The sequence below is a fragment of the Muntiacus reevesi genome, chromosome 3 (genome assembly GCF_963930625.1).
Source record: "Muntiacus reevesi chromosome 3, mMunRee1.1, whole genome shotgun sequence".
NCBI classification, from domain to species: Eukaryota; Metazoa; Chordata; class Mammalia; order Artiodactyla; family Cervidae; genus Muntiacus; species Muntiacus reevesi.
In genome coordinates this window covers 134,513,421-134,530,066 of record NC_089251.1, presented here as the reverse complement: position 1 = coordinate 134,530,066, position 16,646 = coordinate 134,513,421, and the positions used below count along the sequence as shown (strand labels likewise).

General features: G+C 37.1%; 1 protein-coding gene and 1 non-coding gene across 2 annotated transcripts in view; one reads left to right on the top strand and one right to left on the bottom strand.

Moving 5' to 3' along the window:
- Window positions 1–16,646, top strand: part of SPAG16 (sperm associated antigen 16) — a 973,751-nt gene that overhangs the window by 385,205 nt on the left and 571,900 nt on the right. The window lies entirely within an intron of this gene.
- On the bottom strand, window positions 11,856–11,985 carry LOC136165868 (small nucleolar RNA SNORA11). The gene has a single exon (XR_010662833.1). It is a non-coding gene; the product is annotated as a small nucleolar RNA SNORA11 (small nucleolar RNA).

Here is a 16,646-nt window from a genome sequence, read left to right as displayed (position 1 = left end):
TTCATAATGATGCTTCCTAAGGCCCACTTGACTTCACATTTCAGCATGTCTGGCTCTAGGTGAGTGATCACACCATCGTGATTATCTGGGTCATGAAGATCTTTTCTGTACAGTTCCTCTGTGTATTCTTGCCACATCTTCTTAATATCTTCTGCTTCTATTCGTCAAAACAATTTCTGTCCCTTATTGAGCCCATCTTTGCATAAAATGTTCCCTTGGTGTCTCTAATTTTTTTGAAGAGATCTCTGCTGTTGCTGCTGCTGCTAAGTCGCTTCAGTCGTGTCCGACTCTGTGCGACCCCATGAATGGCAGCCCACCAGGCTCCACTGTACCTGGGATTCTTCAGGAAGAACACTGGAGTGAGCTGCCATTTCCTTCTCCAATGCACGAAAGTGAAAAGTGAAAGTGAAGTCGCTCAGTCATGTCCGACTCTTCATGACCTCATGGGCTGCAGCCCACCAGACTCCTCTGCCCATGGGATTTTCCAGGCAAGAGTACTGGAGTGGGTTGCCATTGCCTTCTCCAGAAGAGATCGCTAGTCTTCCCCATTCTATTGTTTTCCTCTATTTCTTTGCATTGGTCACTGAGGAAGGCTTTCTTATCTCTCCTTGTTATTCTTTGGAACTCTGCATCCAAATGGATATATCTTTCCTTTTCTCCTTTGCTTCTTGCTTCTCTTCTTTTCATAGCTATTTGTAAGGCCTCCTCAGACAGCTATTTTGCTTTTTTGCATTATTTTTCTTGGGGATAGTCTTGATCCCTGTCTCCTATACAATATCATGAACCTCAGTCCATAGTTCATCAGGCACTCTATCAGATCTAGTCCCTTAAATCTATTTCTCACTTCCACTGTATAATTATAAGTGGTTTGATTTAGGTCATAGCTGAATGATCTAGTGGTTTTCCCCACTTTCTTCAATTTAAGTCTGAATTTGGCAATAAGGAGTTCAAGATCTGAGCCAAAATCAGCTCCTGGTCAACACAAGATGATAATTATGTTACCTTTCTAAAATGATGGGTTCTTTCCCCTATAGTTCCATTTGAATATCTCCAAAGTCATAAAGTGTGACATCTTAACATCTATGTGTATCTCGTTTATATCTACATAATTTACTGATGGGTCTTGAATAAATTAGATACTTCTCAGTGTATTATGAATATGCATTGCTTCTCAAATATCTTAGGTTGGTTTCTTTTTTTAATTAGCTAATACCTTTGAATATAAATAGGTCGTCTGTTCAGAAACATCATACATTAATTCTTTTTTTTTTTCATTTATTTTTATTAGGTGGAGTCTAATTACTTTACAATATTATAGTGCATTCATTCTTAACTAGCTCAGTTGGTAAAGAATCTGCCTGCAATGCAGGAAACCCTCGTTCAGTTCCTGGGTTGGGAAGACCTGCTGGAGAAGGGATAGGCTATCCACTCCAATATTCTTGGGCTTCCCTTGTGGCTCAGCTGGTAAAGAATCTGCCTGCAACATGGGAGACCTGGGTTCAATCCCTGGGTTAGGAGGATCCCCTGGAAAAGGGAAAGGCTACTCACTCCAATATTCTGGCCTGGAGAATTCCGTGGACTATATATATAGTCCATGGGGTCACAAAGAGTCGGATACAACTGAGCAACTTTCACTTATGTCAAATCCAGATTTAAGAAACTCTTCAACTTTTTATAAGGTATAATAAAGACTTCTCATTATATCAGTGAGGTATGTTTAAAGGACCAGGGTGTTTTGAATTAAAGTTCAAACTTTATCCTTAACTATTCATTTTATTCCTATTCAGAATACTCTTAATATAAGGGAATTACTTGGATAATTTTCCTATTGTATTCTTAGAAACTCACTGAATTTGAAATGAAGATTATTTTAATTACCATGACAGAAAAATCAATATATTATTTCTTTCCGGTAGTTTGTTTCATATGAGTTCATTTAAGAAGTGAAATTATATCAGATATAACATATGCACATTATACAGTTTTAGCATGTAAGTGGTAGCTCAAGTCATAATGGTAGCTCTATTTTATAAGCTTTATTTTAAAACAAAGTAGTCTCTCTGCAAAGAGAAAGGGGTACTAAAAATAGATTCTTATTTTTCTACATGTTCTCTTTCCTAGTCTATGTTCATATGCTTTGTATTTTTCATTCCCTTCTGTTGATTATTTTATTTTTTTAATCAATTTATTTTAGTTGGAGGCTAGTTACTTTACGGTATTGTGTTGGTTTTTGCCATACATTGACAGGAATCAGCCATGGGTGTACATGTGTCCCCCATTCCGAATTTCCCTCCCTATCCCATCCCTCTGGGTTGTCCTAGTGCACCAGCCTTGAGTGTCCTGTTTCATGCATCAGACTTGAACTGGTCATCTATTTCACATATGGTAATATACATGCTTCAGTGTTATTCTGTCAAATCATCCCATGCTCATCTTCTCCCACAGAGTCCAAAAGTCTGTTCTTTATATCTGTGTCTCTTTTGCTGTCTTGCATATAGGGTCGTTGTTACCATCTTTCTAAATTCCATATATATGCATTAATATACTGTATTGGTGTTTTTCTTTCTGACTTGCTTCACTCTGTATAAAAGACTCCAGTTTCATCCACCTCATTACAATTGATTCAAATGATTATATTATTTTAATTTAAACTCTGTTTCCAAAATTCTTACCTCCAAAGACAGTTGTTGAGATGGGGGAAATAAAATTGTTGGACTGGGTAACCTTTTACAGAATATACTTAGTGTTTCACAAGTTACATGGATACATTTTATTTAATACTTTTTAAAGCATTATCTCATTTAATTCTCACAGCATTCCTTGAAAACAAACAATAATATTATATGCCCTGAATCTTACAATGGAAGAAACAGATTTAGATTTGTAAACAGAATAACACATAAGATTATAGTTAATAAGGGACTTATAATTGAAACACAATTTCTAATTCTGTCTTAATGCAGTCTTAAATTTCATGTTTTGATTTCTCTGTAAGGATAAATGACACGAATCTAAAGTTTTAGGTTATCCAAAATTCATTTACATTTGGCTTTAGAGTGTTTTCTGTTTGGTCACTATTAAAATTAATATGAAGTTTGAGTGTACAAAATTGAAGGTGAAAGATTGGTGTGATAATGGAAGCCTATAAGAATAAAATCCAGTGCATTTAAATGATAAGTGAGCCCCCCTTAAGTATACTGTTGGAGATAATTGAGGGTTCATTCTAAAAGTCTAAGGTACTTCTGTCCAATGTGATAGTTGTGAGACAGATCCTATAAATATTGCAGGTAATGAGATCCTATGATTAGCAATGATTAAAGATTCATATTAGCAGATTTTGGAAATTATTTTCATGTGATTGGACTCAGATTAATGTTAAACATAGCTGTTTACATAATAGTATATAAAAGTCTTGTAATTAGCAATACATAAAATTGATACTAGTACTACTAGTCATTTCTACAGATTTATGTTTTTACATTGGAAAAGAACCTTAAATTCTTATGCTTTCAAGCTTTTCCTAGTTGTTATTAATAGATCCCTTATCTAAAAAGATCAAATTTCTGCCTTCTGAAAATAGACACTCCTTTTATTATAAATTATATACATTTATATAATTTATTTATATAAATTATAAATGTTTATATAAATTTATATAAATTATAAATGTTTATTATAAACATTCTCATTCCTGTTCACATTAATAAAACTAGTAGCATAAATAAATAGATGACATTTATAATCATTTATATATGTCTTCATATCTGGTTATTTGAAAAATAGTTATTTTCAAAGCCGTCATAAAAGAATATTGAACTATGACATAAAGGAGTGAAGAAGAATCTGTGCTCATTTTTTTTGGCGTAAAGACTTTCTGTAGTTCCTAATTTATGATTCTAAGAATCAGCTGACTTTGAGATGGTTATGCATTCTTTGGCAAAACAAATCTGAAAGCTGTCACTAATTCTGTCATTTATTCTCATTGTTTTCATTGTGCACTAAAAGATTAAAAGTACAAAACTGTATTTTGGAAGATTGACAGGCGGTCTAGGCATATGCCACATTAGTTCCACAGTCAAATGTGTTTTGCACAACGCAAGGTACACAGTGTTTTTCAGGGCAACAAAATAAGTGACACATCTTTCCATACTGTCCAAACAACCTTCTTTCAAGCCAGGAAGATGAAAGAACTAAAGGTCAGTTTCAGATACAGTAAGGTAAAGAAAATGAGGCCAGGTATGAGGCAGTAGGAGAAAAGGAAGCTGAAAGAGCAAGATGGCAGGAACAGAGAGTCTGAGATGGAACCCTGAGAGTGCCGAATTGCTGTTCTCAAACTCATTTACTTATGGTCCCTGAATTTGGGAGCAAATTTGGAAGGGGATGAAAGTATTCTAAGCTTGGGAATAACTGAGCTCCTGATAGTGATTGTGGGAACCTCATATTCAGGGTGAATAGTAATTTGCTTATTTGACAAGATTCGGGTTTGCTCTATTCATGTATAAAATCAGAGTGAAACACTTTATAAATGCCAAGTCACATTGCTATAAATTTTATATAAACCGTAGGCATTTACATTTGGTCCTCCATAACCAGGGATATTCACAGATTCAACCAACCATGAAATGAAAATATTTGGGGAAAATTTTCTAGAAAGTTTTAAAAATAAAAACATGAATTTGCTACATGCCAGCAGCTATTTATTTATTTATTTTATTGAATATATTTGACTTACAGCTTTGTGTTACTTTCAGGTGTAGAGCAAAGTGATTTAGTTATATATGAGTATACATATATATTATTTTTCATATTTCTTTCCATTATAAGTTATTGACTTTACTTCCTCATGCTATAAAATAGGTTCTTGCTGTTCATCTTTTTTAATGCATACTAATGTATGCTTGTTAATTTCAAACTCCTAAATTATCCCTCTCCCACTTTCCCCTTTGATAACCCTGTTTGTTTTCAATGTCTGTGAGTCTGTTTTTGATTTTGTAAATAAGTTCATTTGTAGTAAGTAATCTAGAGATGGCTTAAAGCATCTGGAGGGATGTGCATATGTTATATGCGTATACAGTACCATTTACTATAAGGGTCTTGGACATCCATGGAGTTTGTATCCACGGGCAGGGAGGGTTCTGGGACAGTCACCCTGGGGAAAAGAGGGACTGCTATGCTAATTTAAGCATAGGTCATTTGTGGTAAATTAACCACTTTCTCATGTCATCAAAACACACACACACACACACACAAAAACTGAAAAGAACGTGAGGAAAGCCCATGTATTTTGGTTTGCATTTTGCTTATGCTATAGGAAAAGCTTGAAGTATTTTCCCACTCATCTTCTCATACAGGAGCTTTTTAGCCATAGGTGATGGTTTTGAGGACTTGGTGTTCATAATGAGAGATGATGGGGAAGAACATTTTCGATCTTGGCAGAATCCTGATTGGCTCCTCAGTAGTGAGTAGCAGACAGAGATCAGGACAGGGAGAGGTCATTCAGACAAAAGGAGACGTACAAAAGTGTTGGAGACTCACTCAACCTTAGTAACTATTTTGCTTGTGACTGACTCTCATCCAAGTTACAGAGAAATCAGAATTTCTTCTAAAAAAATACCCCCAAATCATTTATATCTTCTTACATATATCAGCTTGAAGTTCAGTTTTTTGTCATGATCTGACTGTATAACTCAGTAATTTTCTGAAATAAGCAACTATTCCTTTTTATCCAGACATGATTTTGAAAAATAACATTTTCTTTTGAGAAAACACCTACTTTGATTTCGGAATTAAAGACAGCAATGAATATTTTTAATATTGGTCTAAAGGAATGAACATCTGATTCCCTGAGAGAAATAATATTAAGCATACTCATTTTACAAAACAAGTAAAAGTGTTAAGAGAGTTATATAAACTGCCTGTGATTATTCAGAGTTTAATTTGTATGCTTTTCTTTTAGTGAATTATTCATATGCTTTTATTCTCTCTTTTTTAATCTTAATGCCTACCTTTCTCTATTTTTCATACCTTCCAGAAAAAAAGTAGACTAAAAATGCAGAAACAGAAGAAAACCCTCAAATCATAGCAATGTCTGTTTTCTTTCTTCTATTCAAAATAATTGTTTTTAGAATAGAAAGTTAAAAAAAACCTAGCATAGTAGGAAGTAAAATTACTAGGAAAGGTTAAAGAATTCTAGGCAACTATTTTAAGTGTTTTAATTGGTAGTCTTTTGTTTCAAATAGATTTTAGTCTAGAGTACTAATACATAGGATTATTTTATTTGCTGTTTTAAACATGTATCTATTAATAGCTATAAAATAAATATAATCTCTATAAGTAGAAACAAGTGAAAAATAGAAAATTTGAGGAAACCTTATAATTCCAACCAATGTAGGTTCTCTGCAAGTTGAAAGATGGACTGATCACCTTCAGTGATCACAGGTGACAACCGTATGGAAAGAAGGTCCCTTGGAATACGGCAGGATGATAGATTGGATACAAATTACAGCTCTTAGGCAGAGTAGATCTGCCTTCTCCTGAGAGACAGTAATTTAAGATGATCCTACTAAAATGTAATGAGATGGTAATGAAGCATAGTAAATAAAAAGTGATACAAGATGTCTTATGACAAGGATTTGATGGTCTTTTGTGCTAAGGGGCGGGGGGTGGTACAAAGGTAAGAGCGAAGGAGAAAGATTTTACTTTTGAATTATTTTATAAGTCAAACCTCCCACTGTTTCAGTCTTTTCCAAGAGGCTACCTGTGTAGCCTGAGGAGATAGAAAAACCCTAAATAGTTCCAGAGGTCCCAACTGAGCGCCTAAAGTGCTCGCTGTGTTCCTCCCAGCAGTTTCTTAATAAGAATTCTAGTCTCTTTTTTAGTGGTTCTTCCTACCTTCTTAACTTACAGCTTTCTGCATCTTAGGATAAAAAAAGTCCTTGAAGAGAAAACCATTGCTAAATATTGGGCTTATATCCCTGTGCCTTTCTTCTTTCCAGAATCCCTGCTGCTCAATTTTTGGTTTCTTTGGCAGCCATGAACTGCAGTTCATTATTTATAAATATTTATTGATTATCTATTGCATACCAAGTACTGGACTAGACGCTAGGTAAGAATTGAAAACAAAAACAGATGTGGTCTTTGCTCTCATGCAATTTAAAATCTACTAGAAGACAGACATAATCAAGTAATTACTTAAATACAAGTAGAACTGAAATTGAGGTAAGTGAAAGGAACTACAAGGTGCTCCAAAACCATGTATTAGGTAAAACTGACTTTGCTAGGCAGGTCAGGAGTTGACACTTTAATTAAGGATGAGTAAGGGGAGGAGGAGAGCATTCCTGGAAAAGGGAGCACAGATGCTAAAACTGTGTGCACCATGGAGAGAGTAAGAGATGGAGAGAAGACCTGTGTTCCTAAAATGAGCCTAGAACTTTGGGAAATTCGATGTGTGATAGGTAGGATAATGCTGGAGGCCAGTTCATGCAGTGCCTTTTAAGCCAAGCTAAGAAGCTTTGTCTTCTTCACGCTCAGAGCAAGAGAGATCTTTGAAAGATTTCGAGCAAGGGGATAATACAGTGAGAAATTTTTATTGGAAACAAGGACTTGTATTTCATTAAGTATTATAATATCAGTTTTGCTGTTGAAGAGTCTAAAATTCAGAGAGAGTATCAGATATCCATGATCATAGCCCTATTAAGTGATAGCGTTGAGATGCAAACTTATACCTCTGTTTCTTGGCTTTGTGATCCTCTCTTTAACCCAAGTTGCTTTCTATGAAACAAGAGCACGTGTGGAAAGGACTTAAAGGTAAACACTGCCGGTTCAGTTTGATGACCCCTGCAGAAGAGAGGTCAGTCTTAAGCTCCGTATTTTCAAACTAGAATAAAAAAGGCCAGATTGGTGGAGACATTGATGTTATGGCACATGGGGAGTAGCTGAAGGAACTAGGTAACTTTCTACTAAAGAAGAGAAAGGTGAGTGGTTGGATCATGCCAATTATCTTCAGATATTAAAGAATACAAATTTACAGGACTCCATAGAGCTAACCGCAGAAGGCAATGGCACCCCACTCCAGTACTCTTGCCTGGAAAATCCCAGGGATGGGGTCGCACAGAGTCGGACACGACTGAAGTGACTTAGCAGCATAGAGCTAACCAAGGTCAGCGGGGATAATGTATAGGAAAGCACATTATAAGTTCTTAGAAGAATTCTCTGGGGACAGGTGTTGTCAAACTCCAGGACTGTAGTGGAATTTTCCTATTATGTAGACTATATGAGCAGAGCTTGATTGCTACTTGTGAATTACATTGCAGAAAAAACTTATCCTTGGAGCAGATAAATGAACCCTGTGACACCTAATAGTTCTCCCAACTCAATTTTGTGATTCTCTGATATATAAATAATCAAATGTGGTATTTTGAATTTAAAATAAAATTTTAATTTTTTAAATGAAAAAATAAATTTTTTAAAATGAAAAATAAAAACCTCAAGTATAAAAAGATACTAAAATGTCTATAAGGCAAATAAATTTGCTCATATTTCAAATTACTCTTTAAAAAAATATGTCTTCATGTAAAATGATTTTTTAAAGCTGAGTTCTATGCACTGTGGCAAATCAGACATACCAAGTTATATAAAAAAGATCAATTCCTTGAAGAGCTTTCTTGAGAAATATTGATCATTAATTTACAAAACTAGACATGCTAGAAATTGCTGTATATGTACAATAAATGGAGTTTTATTATCAGTTTTATGTCTAACTTGATCATTGCTTTAAAATTGATGCTTCCTTTGTTAGATAGAATAAGGCATTGCTAATGTGCTCAGCATGAAGCTAGTAATGTTTCAAAAACTACAGAGAGCATTGTCCTGTTAAAAAACAAAAAACTATAAATGTTGAAGTTTTTCAAGTGAAGAATGATACCTGCAATCTGGGATGTTAATTTGTGATTGTTCACTGAGGCCTGTTTTATAGTCTTGTTACCAGTAATGAATATACCTTTTGCTTCTGCCACCAGATGGCAGAAGTAGGCATTATTAGTTAGGAGTTTACAGTTAAAGTGCTTTCATATTTTTTAGGTAATTGAATTAAATCAAAACAGACAATTTGAATGTTTTTAATAGCTCTTGTGACAAGTTTGATAATGGTAAGATGGAAAATATTAGCCAAGTGAGACTTCAGAATTAAATTCATTGTAATTTAAGTATTCCCGTAGAATAACAGTCACCCTTATTAAAAAAAAAAAAAAAAGTTTCACAAGGAGTTTCCATGGACATGTTTTAATGCATTGTGTAAAATTTTAATTATTTCTTTATAAATTGTTGTGTCAATATAAAGGCAGTCAGTGGACTTATAAATAAGGGTAAATTTTAAAGCCAGTGGACTTATAAATAGGGGTAAATTTTTAAGCATTATGCACTTGTAAAGGAAGAAATGTATAATATTAAGACATTAATAGGTGATTTAAAGGAAAATTTAGAAGTGTTTCAAATAATATTCAAATAAGTGCATGTATATTAATATAAAATTACCTGACAAACCTTCAGAATTTAAAAAGATACTAAAATTAACTTATCTAGATCCTATTACAAAAGGATACCTGACTTCTTTGATAAATAGCAAATGCTATGGTTTATCAAGAGACGTTTTTAAGGATCAGGAGGCATTAACTTGTTTTCAATCTCAATTTACATTTTTCATATCCATTCACATTTTCTGAAATTCTTGTTCTGTTCTTTAAAATTCTGCTTCCTTGTGTCCTATTAATTCTTCAGCCCTCCATATCTGACTTATCATCCTATCCATGATAAAGGAAATATTCATATCTAATAAGTTTGTCTGGTTAGAGTCATTCATAAGGACAATTTCTTTGCTACCCAACAGATTGTTTTGATTTTAAACTCACAGTAGCAAGTGACAAAACTGACTGTGCTTTCCTTCTGAAAACATGCTGTTCCCTTGCCTTGCATCATGCCACACTGCTCCATGTACCTTCTTTTTTTTTTTAAGTTGTAATAAAATTTATTGAAGATAAATTACCCTTAATGATGAAAAACAAATATTTTCTCTCTACTGGTTTTTGTAGTCAATGCATTAAAGCAAACAAATGTAATTTAAAAAAACAAAAATAAAACTTTGATGTTGGAAAGAGAAAATAAAACCCTATTTCTTATGGCATGGTTTGTCCAGGCAGAGAAATATTATGTAAAGTACAAGACCATTAGTACTAATAAAACATGCAGTGATTATATATTTTCTCTATGTAGGTCATATATATGTATTTTTTTCCATGTACCTTCTTACATTCCCTTTTAGTCTCTTTGGTGGGACCGGTTTTTGGTCCTTCACACTACCTGCAGATGTCAGAGGTCATAGAATAATTTGTTTTCTCTCTCAACAGCATTTCTTTATATGGTGTCATTCATTCTTTCACCTCCAAATGCTATCTCTGTGGTGAAGTCTCCCAGACACCCACCCTAGCCCATTTATCTCCATTGGCCTCCAGGCTCATATCAGTTCCCTCTTCGAAATGATTCTCTTTTATTCTAGTATTGATACATTTCCTCTTTGGATGTCACTGACTTTATGTAGAGGCTAGATTAGTTTTCCTGCATAGCCTTCTACTTTGTGGTAAAAATGTAAAAAAATATGCTTCAATAAAAACCACAGCCTACATTTTTATCCCAAGTTAAAACAAAAGATGACAGTACACTAGAGTGTACAGTTGTGAATTATCACAACTCTCCTTCAGATGTAGGATATTTTTATGAGGTAAATTTGTGATTTTATTAGCCAGTACAAATTAACTACAGTGACCTGTAAACTTTTTTGATCTAAAAAATTTATTTTCCATCACAGTTCAACAAACACACATACATAATGCGTTGTTGTTTAGTCGATAAGTCATGTCCAACTCTTTTGTGACCCAAAGGAATATAGCTTGCCAGGTTCCTCTGTCCATGGGATTTCCCAGGCAAGAAGACTATAGTGGGTTGCTGCTTCCTTCTGCTGTGTATCTTCCCAACCTAGGGATGGAAATAGTGTCTCCTGCTTGGCAGGCAAATTCCTTCCCACTGAGCCACCAGAGAAGCCATATATAATGTGTATACATATATAAAAATGAAACAAAAGTTTCACCAAAAACATACCTTGAATGTTAATTTTTTTGAAAACTTTTTTTTTTTTTTAAACAGTCTTAGGTGTACAACAAATTTGACAGGAAAGTACAGAAATTCTCCCATGTACCCCATCCCCTTACATATATAGCCGGTATGAGCAGAGTGGTACCTTTTTAAGAAAGCCAAAAATGAACTGCATTGACACATTATAATCACCAAGGTGCCCAGTTTGTCTCAGGGTCCACTTTAATGAAGTGAATAGTGTTGTACATTCCACGCATTTGGACAAAAGTATAATGACATATAGCCTTCCCTGATGGCTCTGATGATAAAGAATCTGCCTGCAATTCAGGAGACATGGGTTCAATCCCTGTGTTGAGATGGATATAATGACATGTATCCATCATTGTAATGTCATTCAAAATGTTTTCACTGCTCATAAGAAATTCTGTACTCTGTATTCATCTCCCCATGAACCTCTGGCTACCATTGACCTTTTTACTGTCTCCATAGTTTTGCCTTTTCCAGAATGGCATATAGTTGGAATCTATTTTTAATTTTTTTTTCTCTCTCCATGAAAACAGAGATTCAAAGCCCTTATAGGACCACTTACAGCCCACCAGAACCAAACAGACTCTAGGTGGCAAGCCTCCCCACTTAATACCTTAGCTTTTCTTCCAGTAATGAGTCCTGTCCCGCTGGTCCTGCCCAGCAGTCACATAGGGGTACAGGGGGACACATGTTGGATAGTTATTCATAGGAAGGTCACATGTTTTGTGCCCCTTGCCACAATGAACCCAGATTCCTGACAGCTGTGTTGTAAGCAGATGAGCTATTTCTTCAGGCCCACTTCTGTGAGCATATCACCCCCTCACAGAAGTAAGATATTAATAAAGGATTTTAAAAAATTTATTTCTGTATAGAGAAGAAGTAACTATACAACTGAGGTATGATTTAATTTACCAATTAGACTATTCAGGGCTCAAATGTAAACTGGAGCTAGTGTGTGCATGCTCAGTCGTGTCTGACTCTTTGTGACCCCATGGACTGTAGCCCACCAGGCTCCTCTGTCTGTGGGATTTTCCAGGCAAGAACACTGGAGTGGGTTGCCATTTTCTACTCCAGGGGATCTTCCCAACCCAGGGATTGAACCTTTGTCTCTTGGGTCTCCTGCATTAGGTGGACAGGTTCTTTATCACTGCGCGACCCCAGTGTGTGTTAATTCACAATGTGTTAATTCATACATTTTTTGAAGTAGGGATTCTTGGTTTTTACTGTTTTTTTTTTTAATATCAAAATACCTGTCAACTTGCATATATCTCTAATGTATATTTTACATTTATTGTTTCATCTGGCTTGGAGTGGGAAACTGTCAAGAGTCATTCCCCCTACAAGGCTAGTTAGTGGCCTATGACATGTCCTGGTGTGAAATATTTTGCCCAGCTGAAAGCAGAAATGCAGTAATGGAAATTCTGATGAGAGGAAAGTGAGATATCCAAATTTTGGCAAATTAAAAAAATTTAAGAATTTAGTTGGTGGAAGTCCATAAGACATTATGACATTGTAAGGCAGGTGTGGAGAAAGAGTGAGCCACAGATTCAGGAAAAGAAAAGGGAAATTTATTAGAGGAAGATGATAGGGTGATTGGCCCTTAAGAAGAACCAGCATCCTCCCTTTCTGACAGGGTCTTTCTTATACCCCACCAATGAAAAATTCTCTGAAGGAATGGTTAATTTTTAGCCCGTAGCTGAATCCTGCAATCACGTAGCCAGAGGTCTGGAATCCGGTGGTTTCGTAGCCTTGAGCAGGTATGTGACAGTGGGAAAACAGAATGTTATTTGGGAAATTTGGTCAGTCTCAAGTGTCACGGTGACTTTATTCTTTGTGAGGTCAACATAATGAGCCATTTTAACAATAAGCCCCCATGTAGGCCCTATCAGACATGAGCCTTCAGAAAAGACAAGATAATATAAAAGATGAAAGTTTTCCAGAGAATATAGTTATCTCCTAACTGTATCCAAATGACACAGACGTGGGGACATGTCACCTCTTCAAAGAAGGAAAATCTCAGGTTAGCCATTTGATGAGAGAGTTTAAGATACAGAGAACACATCAGAAGGGCTTGAGAAAAGGAAGTCAGCGTAGAAGGAAGATTAAGGGACAGAGAATATCAGAGCATGAGGGTTTTGGAAAATATGTGTCTTTAGTTTGGTGGTGGAGGGTTGCTGGGATGGTGGCATAACTAGTGTTACTTGGCTTTGAAGCCAAATCCAGCATGTGAATCTCAGCATTTTGGGTGAAGTAGAAAAGAACAACTTTATTGCTTTGTCAGGCAAAGGGGGACACAATGGACTAAATCCCTCAAAACTGGAGAGGATAGTGGGGAATTTTATAGTAATAGTTCAAAGAGGGCATGATCAGCTCATGAGCGTTCTTCTGATTGGTTGGTGCTGAGGTAAGTGGGAGTCAGCATCGTCAGCCTTCTGCTTCCAACTGGTCTGGGATCTGTGTGCTTGTGGGCAGGTAGTTAACTTATCCCACCTGGTAGGGATTTCAGTATCTGCAAAACAGCTCAAAGATATTGACAAACCTAGACAGCGTGTTAGAAAGCAGAGACATTACTTTACCAACAAAGGTCTGTCTAGTTAAAGCTATGGTTTTTCCAGTGGTCATGTATGGATGTGAGAGTAAAAGAAACCAGAGTGCCAAAGAACTGATGCTTTTGAACTCTGGTGCTGGAGAAGACTCTTGCATCAATCCTTAAGGAAATCCTAAAGGAAATCAGTCCTGAATATTCATTGGAAGGACTGATGTTGAAATTCCAATACTTTGGCCACTTGATGTGAAGAACTGACTCACTGGAAAAGACCCTGATGCTGGGAAAGATTGAAGGCAGGAGGAGAAGGGGATGGCAGAGGATGAGATGGTTGGATGGCATCACCAACTCGATGGACATAAGTTTGAGTAGGCTCCGGGAATTGGTGATGGACAGGGAAGCCTGGCGTGCTGCCGTTCATGGGGATGCAAAGAGCCTGACACGACTGAACTGAGCAACTGAACTGAACTGAACTTAGCGGGAGCCAGAACCTGCCCCAAGGCTGCATTTTTGTTTCTTTTGACTGTTCCTCCCTTGTCTTTCAGCATCCCCTCCATTCCCTAATTAGCAACTGTTTGAACCTGCTTCTTGGTACTCAAGGAAGATCTTGGAGGCTGAAAGAAGCCTATTTCCTGTAATCAAAGAAGTGGGAGATACAGAAAGGCTGTTGTGTCCAGGAGCCCCACAGGGCCATGCTTGGTTTCAGCTTCAGGTATTCGGATATCGGCGTCAGATGTTTTGATTGTGGACCTGGTTGAGAGTCCCAGGTGATATCTGGTCCACTGTTAGCAGGAATGTGAAGGTGTTGATACTTCAAAGTTGTTCTCCGTGTCTTATTTTCAGAAGTACATTTCTGTTCTGGAGCAGTGAGCAGGGTCCTGTAGGCTCCCCAGGTGGCTCAGTGGTAAAGAATTCGCAGGCCAACACAGGAGAGGCAGAGACTGTTTGATCCTAGGTCAGGAAGATCCCCTGGTGGAGGAAGCGGAAACCCACTCCAGTATTCGTGCTGGGAAAATTCCATGGCCAGAGGAGCCTGTTGGGCTACAGTCTGTGGGGTCTCACGGAGTTGCACATGACTTAGTGGCTGAGCCCAGTGATGAGTAAGGGCTACTGTGAGGATTGTGGGGTAGCGCTTGGCCCTCCTTTTCGTCCTGGCGTGTGTATAATGTGGAGAACAAGAGAGAATTAGTGATAAACCTAGACCATTCTGGAAATCTTGTTTTCATACTGACTTTTATTAGCTATGAAAAGGAAGTAATAGTTAATGCATGTACTTTTAAGAAGAATTCAAATGTGTTATTATTTAATTTTTACACTATCCTGCTTATTTTTAAGCAAAGACTTCTTTCCTGGATTAATAGTTTAAACGTTAGGGTTTGTCACTCAATATACCTCTTGGGAATACAAAATCTTTTTTTATTTACTAATGAATATAATTAAGGTACATGTTTTCTAAAAAGCCAGCAATAAGGCTCCGTAATAAACAGACGGTACTGTTAGCTGTGGCAGACAAACCAGGGCGTGATGAGGGTTTGCTTCCCTTTCTATTTCCCTCCAGCTTACATCCTTATAAAACCCTTAAACACCCTGTGCCCGTGTGTGCATGCGTGCTTCTGCATGTAATACGGTCATGGCAGCACAGGAGTGGTAGGCTCTCGGCCAGTGGGGAAGATCCATGCTCTCATTGGTGACAAGCTGGGGGTTTTCCTGTTTGGTTTCTCTTCTCCATTCCTTCTCATCTTTTCTTCTATACCCCAGCACACTTCACTCCTGAAAAGAAAGGAGATGAGATGAAAAGTGTAAAAGTGCAGCTAGAAAACGAACAAAAGGCAGGTGTCCCCCCTGACTTCCGAGAAGGAAATGTAGTCTCCCAAGTTATGGCATTTAGGCAGGTGATTGAGGCCTGAGATGATTTTATACTGATGATAGATAGATGGATAAAATGTTTCTTATTTTGTTTCTGTTGTCTAGTCACTGAGTCGTGTCCGACTCTTTGTGACCCCATGGACTGCAGCACTCTAGACTTTCCTGTCCTTCACTATCTCCCGGACTTTGCTTCTACTCATGTCCATTGAGTTTATGATGCCTATAATCCTAACATAAAATGAGCTGTAACTATCAGTAAAATTGCTAATGAATGGCTTTAGCATGGTAGGTCACTGGGAAAAGTCAATGACCTCCCTACTTGACCTCCCTAGGGAGTAGGGATGGGCCCTTCCTGGAAACTGTATGGAGGTGGCTGGACAGCAGGGGTTGACTGCTGCAGGCTCCTCGAAGAAGTTCAGGCAAGTAGAAAAATAATATAGAAAGAGAAAATACAAAATCATGATTTCAGGGTTAGGGGCAATTCAACAAAAGCTAAGGAGTGGGTATAATACCAGGAATCAGCAGCACAGTGAAGCTGAGATAGCGACAAAAACGGGGGAGATTCAGAGTCACATAATGAGAAGAACTGGTGTTCTTGATACTTGCTTAAAGTGAGTCACAAGGAAGAAAGAGGCCAAGAGACAGGAACAAGTGTTCAGTCACTTGAGAAATACCCATTTGCTAGAACTGGGACTTGGGAGCAGAGCAAAGTTGTAAGAGTGATGTGTGCTGAATTGCCTGTGCAAATGAAGCCAGGGCTGGGCTAAGAAGATATTTGTCTCTGACCTGATAGCAGAACCAAGTCTGCAGCTGGGGGCCAAGAGACTTAGCTCTGGGTGATGGACAGAGAACAGGAGACCTAGTACATTGTTACAACCAGAACATATTTTTAAAAGTAATTAGAATTGAGTTTGAGAGAAATGTGATTCTTGCAGCTATTGTACAATAATTACCTAGGAGCAGGAGTGTGCTTGTTTTGGGAAAGAAGGTGCAGAGGAGTACAGAGAATTGGTTCTGGGGAAAAAAGAACCAAAGTTTTTACCTCAGAATATACTTAAAGTTTTCT